This window comes from Apteryx mantelli, chromosome 1, assembly GCF_036417845.1.
Source record: "Apteryx mantelli isolate bAptMan1 chromosome 1, bAptMan1.hap1, whole genome shotgun sequence".
NCBI lineage: Eukaryota > Metazoa > Chordata > Aves > Apterygiformes > Apterygidae > Apteryx > Apteryx mantelli.
Window position 1 is genome coordinate 134,832,645 of NC_089978.1, and position 10,524 is coordinate 134,843,168.

Genomic DNA, 10,524 nt, shown 5'->3' on the forward strand with positions numbered 1-10,524 from the left:
GTGCGCTCCCTGTGTTGGGCCTCGGGAGTGTTTGAGCCTGCCGGATGGGCAACGAGTGCTCCCTTCAGGTGGGGTGGGTTTTCCGCCAGCAGAGTGTGTGTGGTAGCTTAGCAAAGGGTCCAGCGCAAGGGAAGGGGCAGGAGGGCAGGAGTAAGTGGCCGGATGGCTTGGGGCCACCCAGCAAGGTGGCGCAGAGCAGCCGAGTGAGTGGCTTGTTGCCGCCACATGAGGTGGATCCTCCAGACCCTTCTCTTGTGCTGGCTCTGCCACTTCCCTGCCTAAGCACCAAACATGTTTGTCTCACTGGCCCACCAGAAGGGACTTTTAGCAAGTTAGTTTTATGTCAGGGGGGTGAACTGGGCCATCTCCGTCAGAAAAGTGCTGTAGGAAATGGGGGAGCAGGACCACGGAGTGGCATATCATAGTTGCAAGCCATTAGGTCAGTATAACCACATGCAAATACCGCTTTTCTCGTTTGTAACCATTCACAGCTTATTCTGAATCCTGATACAACCACAGAGGGGATTGCAGCCACAATCTGAGAATGCAGTTTAACAGACGAAACCCACCTAAGTTTGGGCTGAGAGTTTCCTGCTGTCCTTTGTGCTGGCGCTACCATTCACATTGCTGTGCAGCACAAGTCACTGTGCTGGAAGCAGCAGTGGGTCCCTTGAGCCTTGGCGATGGCACAGGAAAGGCTGTTCCTGGGGGAGAGGATGCAGATTAAAATTAGAGCCACCCCACAAGACTATTAAGCCAACCTGTCTGTTGCAGTTCTGCCCTGCCTTAGGCTCATGTAATAATTTAGGTGGAAAGAGACCTTTAGATGTCATTTGCTTCATTCCACCACTCATAGCAGGATTAACTTCAGGATTAGATCCAACTTCCAGGTTAGATTAGGTTGCCTTCCTCACCTGTGCTGTTGCTCACTGGGCACTTAGCTGAGTCATTTCAGTGCTTTGACCTAGGAAAAAACTCCTTTCTTTTAATTGCCAAATGAGTTTTCTGCCAGCTTGGCATTCTGGAATAGCTCTTCAGAGCCAGCATGAGTAAGAGGGTGGGACCAGGGAGAGCACAACTATAGCAGCCAGCGGTTAGATTGGCTCGGGTGATCATGAAACTGCAACATCTGGAGCACTGGGCAAAGGGAAATCTCCTGGTGGCTGAAAGGCAGGCTGCTTGAGCAGCAGCACCCGTCTGTCACCAAAAGGTGCTGGGGTCATCCTAGACAATGCAAAACTTCTTCCCGGGAGGAGTCAGGAATAGCTCTGCATTCTTCAGCAGAAGTCACATGAAGGCAATTGTTGATTTATTTAAATAAAAGGAGTTGGCAGTCTAATCAGTTTGGTAATTAATTTCCTTGTTAATTTTGGGTTTTTGACTTGCTCATGAATATTCGCAAATCCTCATCTTTTTTTTTTTCCTTTATGTAATTATTTTTGTGTTTGTCAGATCACCTCTGAAGGTCACATTTCTCTCCTCGTTCTGCAATGCAGCAAACAAATTCAATCTCATGCCTTGGAAGAGGAAATCTGGTCTGTTGCTGATGTCTCCTTTGCCTCTTCTTTGTCCCAGAGTCCTTGCTAGCCTTTCAGCTCTCCTTTTTCCTCTCTACATGCTGCCTAGAAAGAAATAAGACAGAGTCTGTTCAAAGAGGAGGGCTGACTTAGACTTGGCAACTGGGAGAGCTTATCAAAACCTTCTATGCCAGACAAGCTAAAGTCATAATTGCCAGCTGAGGATTGGGACAAAGTGGTTGATTTTTTTTCTTACCATGCCTAGAGCTTTATGTTCCTTCCCCACCCCCAATGTCAAGCACCCTTCAGTAGCACGTGAGGCAGTGTGACTAACATCTGTCACAGACATTAGATTTCTCTTATCTCCTTTCCCTAGAGGGAGACAAAATAAAAGAAAAACAGGTGTGTTTCTCTGGAGAGTACAGCTGATCTATTCACCTTTTTTGCTGGCTCTCTGTTGTCCCATCCTGCCTGTCCTTGTGCCTTTTCCTCAATAGTAAAGTGCATCCTGGCCTCCATTACACATTTCTTCCTGGTAAGGTGTGCCTGTGTCCCACATGTATGTTCTTAGAGCTTCTGGCATTTCATAACATCTATCAGCTTAGCTAGACTTTTTTACTGTGAGGGTGACTGAGCACTGGAACGGGTTGCCCAGAGAGGTTGTGGAGTCTCCATCTTCGGAGATATTTAAAAGCCGTCTGGACAGGGTCCTGGGCAGCCTGCTCTAGGTGACCCTGCTTGAGCTGAGGGATTGGACTAGATGATCCCTAAAGGTACCTTCCGGCCTCAACTGTTCTGTGATTCTGTGACAGACTGAGGACTGTGGTGGTAAAAATCCAGGTATCCTCAGTTATAATGACTCCTTTTGGGGATAGGAGGAGCAGGGTTGGGAGAAATGGCATGAAAGCTCCCCTCCTTGCTGCGTTCTTGGGCACAGGGGTGAGCTTGGCCAAGAGCCAGCCCCCTAAAAAAGTAGCATGATACACACAGCAGAGTCCCCCAGGCTCAGGGACTGCTTCCAGACTGCTTCATTTCTTCACATAACTCAGTTTTGATGGAGTCTCCAATCTGTACAATTTCTTATCATTCAGAGAGCATACCTCAGGGCTTGATGCTGTATGAGGAGAGATGGCAGCGCTGCACCAGCTCCAAAGTTCAGCCAAAGGCTATGTATGCCAAGGGCATGGGCAGACCAGGCCAGGCTGCCAGTTGGGAAAGGGGTGGCAGAGAGAGGTTTAAAATTGTGTGGCAAGAAAATAAGCCAGCAGCAATATAAAAGCAACTGCATGAGGTAAATGAGCCCTGGAGGGGGAGGTAGCTGGAGGCTAGCAGGGCCTTGCTCCAGGGAGCAGAACCATGCAAGAAGCACAGTTGGGCACCCACCTGCCTCTGAGGGTACCAGCTCATGGCAAGCTCAGAAAAGGAAATCTGTAGAGAAAGCCGGCTGAGACAAAAACTACCACAGCAGTTGCTCTCTTGCAACCTTTGTAACAAGCTCTTCTACACAGTTTTGACCCAGGAGGGCTGGCAAACACACACCTCCACGCTGGCTGCCTGCTCCGTCTCCCATTCTTGTTACCTCCTCTATGGTCACATCTGACCTTCACAGACCCACCTCAGCTCTTCCCTTCTTTTTCTGCTCACTTGATTTCTTCATCTCTTTCCTTCCTGGACACCCTAACACAAGACACCCACCCCTGGACCTTCAGTAATGGCTATAAACCACCTGCTTGTGGCACCACTGTATGCTGTGTCCTTGGACACCTTTTGTCTGCTGTCCATGTATAAACTGCTGTTCATGGTGGCTGCTGTATCGATATAGGTGGGTTTTGTGTGGGATCCTGCTTGGCTGGCTTCTAGGGCTAGTAGACCTGGCCTGACATGTTCAGTAAGTTGCCTCTGTTGGTACCTGAATTAGTCAGGGGTACCTGAATGGTAGGCAGAGAGGAAGAGATGTGTTTGGAAAGTGTGATGAGGTAGTGACACCCATTTTAAGGGTGGAGGTTGTTCATTCTTGCCCAAATTTTTATCTGCTTGTGGGACAATACTAGGTTTATCCTGAAGCTGGAATTTTAATCCATAATGTGAGTACATTTCTCAGTGAGGCATATTGTCCTCACTCCCTCAGGGAACTGACATCTCTTTGGCAATCGACTGATTAAATCCCCTGGCAGCACGCAGCAGAGAGCCTTTCAGCACGTCATTTCTGGCTTTTTTTCCATTGCATGGAAATAGAGTGCATCTTTCCCTGTTTGGTAACTTCTCTGGTTGGTGTTGTTTAAAGTTTCAGAAATATGCAGTAACTGAGAGTTATAGTCTCCGTTGTCCTTCATGTGCTGTCCTACTCGAATCATTGCATTTATAGTGGCATCCACACTCTTAAGGGCAAAGAGCAGAAACCAAATACCTGGGATATACTTTGGAATTTGAAGCATATGTAACGATGTTCCATGGCTTTTTCACTGAAAGAAATAGGTTGCTCTGGACCTGGGGATGTCAGAGTCCCTGTTGGGCAGGAACTTGGTAACTCAGGACTGTTGTGGGATTGATCAACCTTAGCTATAGGCTGAGTTTAGTCTGCTGCTGAAGTAAGGACAGTCAGTTACTGAACTTTCTGGCCAATGCGCCGTGAATATGAGTCCCATAATTTGGAAGAAGGATAAAGAATCACCGAATGTATCAGGAAACAAGTCAGAGGGACTGTGCCTGAGTACATTCAGCACAGGACAAAAGTCACAATCCCATCAGAAGTGCCTGAGGGGGATCTCCATTGCATGGCCATAGGCAAAAGCATACCATACGTGCACAGGCAGAACCTGTTCCAGTGGGGTGATAGCTTCTCTGTGGCAATGACCCCAACAGGCTTAAATCAAAATAGGTTTTAACAGATCGCTACAAAAACTCTCAAGAAGCATTTTGAACATGAGTCAGCAGTGAGCCCTTAAAGCAATGAAGGCTCCCTGCAAACTGGGCTGTGTTAGCAAAAGTGTGGCTGGCAGGTCAAGGGAAATGATTATTCCCCTCCACTTGAGAGGGGCGAGGCCACATCTGGAAGATTGTGTCCAGGGCTGGGCTCCCCAGTACAAGATGGAGGTTGACAAACTGGAGCAAGTACAGCAAAAGGACGCCATAGTGGAGGGCTGAAGCACGTGATGTTCAGGGAAAAGGCTGGAGGAGCTGGATTTGTTCAGCCTGGAAAAGTGAAAGCCGAGGAGGCATACAGTTGCTGTCAGCCATTATCTATAGGGAAGTTACAGGAAGATGGAGCCAGACTTTGAGAAGGGGACACAGAGAAAGGACAAGAGATAGTGGACGCAATTGCAACAAGTGAAACTGACTATATAATAAAAAACTTCTTCCCCTTGAGCGTAGTTCAGCAGTGGAACAGGTGCCCAGAGAGGCTGGGGAATCTCCATCCTTGGAGGTGTTGAGAAGTTGCATGGACAAGGCCCTGAGCAACCTCATCTAGTTTGGGAATTACCCTGCCGCAAGCAGGGGATTGCATTAGAGACTTCTAGAAGTCCCTTCCCACCTCAATCTTTCTGTGAGTCAGTGATCTTAGTTTGTGCTGCTGATCTGCCATGAGCAAATGCTCAGTATGTTCATAACACTGGAAGCCAGAAGGGTAGCATGCCTGTTTCATTCTGTGCAAATGCAGCTATGATGACAGCAATGTTAGCCTCTGTAAAGTCCTTGCACGTGAACAACTCCTCTCCAGTTGGCTTGACACACGCTATAGCCCTCCTCAGCCCATCCTACTTCTGTTCCAAGGACTGGAAGATCTGTTTGGTTTACAGGGGATCCCTGAAGCTGTGACATGCAAATTCTTCTGAACTGCAGCAGTCACAGAAATGCCATTTAACTCAATGAGAAGAGTCTTCCCCCCACACACCTCCTCAACTTGATATCTTCAGAAGCAGAGAAACTTTAATAACTCCTTTGCATTCTTGCCTTAGGTGTCTGTGTGTTTGTGTGCAGTCAGAATATATAATAATGCCTTTCAGGGGATCTTTATTCTCATCCAGAAGTTCTACAGTCACTTCACAGGTTCCCGCTTCTTAAGAATTGTCACTAACCACTTAGTCCGTTAGCCTAAACTGTAACATTTAATCCACAATTAGATCACAGCGGTGGATGCTTGGGTGATGCACTCCTCATGCCACCTTCAGTGCTCTCCAGAGCATTGCGGAAGCACCTCTCAGTCTTTACAGCTGCTTCATATCATTTCTCAATAAAAGGAAGATGCTGAAAAAGGGGGGAGAAAAGGAGAGAAGAAAGGGTGGAGCAAAGCAAGTTATCATATCAGAGCAGAAGTAAAAATCAAGAAGCTGTAGCACATCAAGACTGAAGCTCACCAACTCACCTCCATATTTGTGTTTTTTCAAAGGTGACCTGGGAAACTGCAGTTTTGGGAGCAAAAATGTGCAGCTGATCCATCAAATTCAAGGTAAGAACTCCAGGACTGGAAAAAATGGAGCTATATTTCAGGAAGAGAGAAAACAAAGTACACTGGGCAGCTGCAAACCCGTTAGTCTAGTCTCAATAGAGTGTAAGGTTAAGAACAAATTACAGAGGAAAACAAAATTAAAGGCACAGCAGTAAGTGGAAAATGGAATGACAGAATGGGTTTATCAACAAAAGCAATGTGTGCTGGTAACTTGATCCTTTTCTTTACCTCCTTTTCTTTACCTCCTTTTCTTTACCTCCTTTTCTTTACCTCCTTTTCTTTACCTGGATGGGGAAGAAAAAAAAAAAAATCAGTCAACCTAATCTGGCTGGATTTTGGTAGGGCATTTGATACAGTAAGGGATGGAAAACAGCTAGATAAACTGAAGCAAAAGAAATTAGTAGGAGAACTGTAAGGTGGGTAAAACGCTGGGGAAAGGGAGATGATGAGTTGAGTCAAAAGGGAACTGTCACAGTGAAGGAATGTAACTGGCCTTGGGAATAATTCTGTTCGCAGTAATGGCTCCAGCTCAGCAAAAAAAGCAGCGTGAAAAGGAAGTTTGCTGATTAAATGCATTTAGAAGAATTACTCACAGACTGGAACAGAGAAATGTGAGATCCTGTTCTTCACTGCTGTTACCAGGAATTTCTGCTCTACACAGAGATTCAGTGGTTAGAAATGACAGAAGAGAAGACAGATCTGAGTGCATTTATCACTCACAGGATACTTATGAAGCACCAATGTGACATGAACACAAAGACAACAGTCTTAAAGAGATCATTACGTTAATCTCATTTAGGATGCTCTACACAATTTGTCACCCATATTTGGAAGCGGACTCGAGACTAGCAGCGGCATATAGGAACCATAATAACGGTGTCTGTCTGTATGCCTACCCCTGGCTCCCGGTGTGAGCAGACATGGAGAAAGGTTCACTTCTTTAGCTTAGCAAAAGGCTGAAATAGGTGAAAGTTTCTCTAGAAATCTGTTTGATGGGTGGGGAAATGAGCTGTTGTAGAAAAGAAGCAGGTCAGCCATATTTGAGCTGGGGAGGCCCTTTCTCCTCAGAGTTTGAATTTTTTTGTAAAGACCCTGCAAGGCCGGGTGCTTATTTACCTCTCTCTGGAATTGGTGCGCCTCCTTGGAAAGCGAAGTGGTTAGCATGAGAAGCAGCACAGCATTATGAGAAAAGAGGTGCTGAACGCAAGCCCACATTTTCCTATTCCATCCCCCAATGAGTTTTTTTCTTAAAGGATAAGAGATCGAGCCAAACTCTTGTGTTCTCTATGCTGGCAATTGCTTGGTGTTTCTCCCACATAATACCCAGCTCCCGTAAGCCCTTTGAGGAAACAAAATTAAAAACCAGCATCTCAAAAAATCTTGGGTCTCTGGAGAGCTGCACAAAAGCCCTTCTGATCTAAATGTACTACACGCACCTGTGCGGACAGCAGAGCTGAAAGGATTCATCTTGCTAGTTTTCAGCACTCAGGGGGACAAGTAATGGGTCCTGAACTGGTTTCTACCCAGCAGAGTTAGCTCTAGTCTAACATCTGACTGTGCAGAGGGGAGACACTTGCTGCAGTTTGCTTCTGCTTATGACTTCTGAGGTTTGTTTAATTTAATTGGGGGAAATGAAATTGGGACGAGACCTCAGGCAATCATCTAATTCATCTTTCTGATCCGGAGACAAGATTAAGTAAACACAGATCATCCCTGACAGATATTTGTTGGACCTCTTCTCAACAGCCTCCAGTGACAGGAATCCCTAGGCCAATCGAGTCCAGCATTTTATTACTGGGTTGTTAAATAGCTTTTCCTACCATTCAGCTTAAATTTTTGCTGATGAAAATGAATCTGTTGATTCCCACAGCCCTGCTGGAAATGCCTTTCCGCTCTGACAGCACAGTCTTCCTAAGCCAGTTGTGTACACTTTTCGGCAATGGTATGCACCTTTTGGCAATTTCATCTTGACTGTGTTTGTTTCCGGGTTTGTTTATGAGAACTTCATGCCTCTTAGTGTACCAAAAGCCTTAAAGACAAGACATATCACATCCACTACTTCCTCCCCAGTCTGCTAGGCCAGTTATCCTGTCAGAGAGGGAAGTTACATCAGCCTAACATGATCTTCCTGATGAATTGATCTTAGAGGTTTTTTTTCATGTAGGAAATATATATTAGAAAGGAAGCTTGTTTGTATGTGCAACTACTACCTGAAAGGGATGGGAAAAGAGATGAGGGGAGAGGGGCTGTGGGCTGTGGCAGGCTGAAGGAGAAGGAGGCAGAAGGAATCGGGATAAAATGCAGTACTACACAGACAGTCTGTGGTCAGGATCCTGGGCTAAGAGGGGCTGCCAGGAACGCCTTGAATAAATGCCAAAAACTTGGAAGGAAGGTCTGCTACAATGGTAGTAGTCTGTAATGTCAGATATACATCAAACCTGTATACTGTGAATACCTTCGGGATTCATTGCAAACTCTGACACACTGAGAGGTTTTCAGAGTAACACGCTTGGGCTGTGTCACTCTGGGCATCTTTTCAGGTTTCAGCCGCTCTTGCAGTCCTTCCTTTACCGTATCCCAAAGCTTTGCTAGTGTCTGGAACAGACCCCTCTGGGCATGGCGCCCAAGTTTCAAATAAATGTAATATTCGGGGAAGTAATTTTTCAGATGTGTTCACAACATCATCAGGAAAAACTTTTTCTGATTTCCCAGGATCACTCCATAGTCCTCTTCATGGTCTAGTTTGCAAAGAGCTAAGCCCAGCAGCAGTAGTATTAGATAGTCACAGCATATCTTGCAAGCTTTCCACTGCTTCTCAGTCCATATCATCTCTCTGCACTCTGCTGTTTCCTCAACAGGGAAGGTCCAGGCAGGTGTGTAGTCATGTGGCAGGAGGTGACAGTTCCTGATGAGCAAGTTACAGACAGCTTCTCTGCCACCATGTCCTTCTTCCTTGTGACAAACCAGTCCTTCCCTCATTCCACCTGCACCTGGAATGGGGACGACATCTTACCCTTGTTGCAAGAGGGCACAGCTGAGACCCAGCCTACCATCTCCTATGTTGGTGTCCCAGAAGCCGTGGCTATATCTGTACTAAGTAAACAGGCCCAGGACATGGGGCTGAGCCGTGATGTGCAATCATCCATTCTGTCAAACAGCTGGTGCAGTTTTGGCCCAGTCCAGCTGCTGCTGCAGGAGACATTGCCCAGGTGTGGCTGGTGAGGCGGCACACGCCATAGGCCATTCTCAGGAAGTCAATTTCACATGGCTTTTCTGTTTTGAAGATAAGCAGGTTCGGCTACCTGTATCTATGAACATGATCTGTCTGTTTGATGGAGCACTGTCCTTTGTTCATTTTATAGACTGTCTTTGTTTTCCCGATGCTTTACAATGCAGTATGGTTTCTGTGTAGTTTTCCCCTGTTCGAGCTGAGCAGACAGTAGTTATGAACTCATTCCTGGGACCTCTTGACAGACCCAGAAGCTGTACTCCAGGATTATTTGCTGCCACTTTTTTTCCAGGTAGGTGCACCTCTGACTTTGAATACTGATTTGGGGATCCAGAAATTGTCAGATTTCTGCCCTGAGGGATGTGAGACTCTGAGACGCATTTCCTGCCTGAGTTGTCAGCTGAGCAGTGAGCATTTTGCAGTTTTAAGTTCCTGTTGTGCCTAATTCCTATTAGGCTGGCTGGGCATCTCCTCCGAGGCAGGCTGGTATTATGGTCCTCACATCCTTAGGGCTGTTATCAGGCTCATCTAGATGCTCAAGAGTTCCTAGAAAATCTTTTGCGTCATTGCCAGGCCTCATTTTAGCAAGGATTCCTGTGTTTTCTAGGGATGTCTTCAGCACTGCAATCACCTGGGGTTTTGTTTCCTCCAGCCTCACAGACAGAGTGAGCATCTGTCTGTCATGGAAGCTTTGGCTCTGTCTGGGGAGCAGCTGCTACCTAAGAAATTGCTCTGTGCTTGGTCCCTCTCTCCTTTTTCTGGAGTGGAGCCTTTCAGGCCTGCCAGCTAACAGCTAGTTCCAGCTTGCCCCAGACTGGGTCCCTTAATCTGCACCTATTTGTCATGGCAAGCATGATGAGCTGCTCTTCTGGGTCTGCAAAGTGCCCATTCTTGGAGGAGGGAAGGTCCTGCAGACAGTCCACATGTAGAAAAACTCCAGAAAGTAGGCAATAAATTTAAAGAATACTACTCAACACCTCAAAACTGCTGGAGATCAGGAGCCCAACACAAAGCGTGGTGGGAGAGAAGGATGCTGAGCATCCTGTCTAGGGCAGGGCCTGATCTGTGGCTGCATTTCATGGTAAACCTCCTGTAAGGCACTGCTTAAGGTATATGTACCCAGCAGCAATGAATATAAGAAACAACTTTCTACACACTAGGAGTTTTTAAAGCATTAATGGCTCAATGCAGTGAGAGAAAGATGAGCTGGAAATGGCAACAGCATAGAGAGTCAGGGAGGGAGATGGAATGGGAGCCACTCTGACCACTCTTCTCTTCTATGCTTGAAGTTACTGCAATCAGCATGTATTAAAATTGCCAAAATTTTGGGC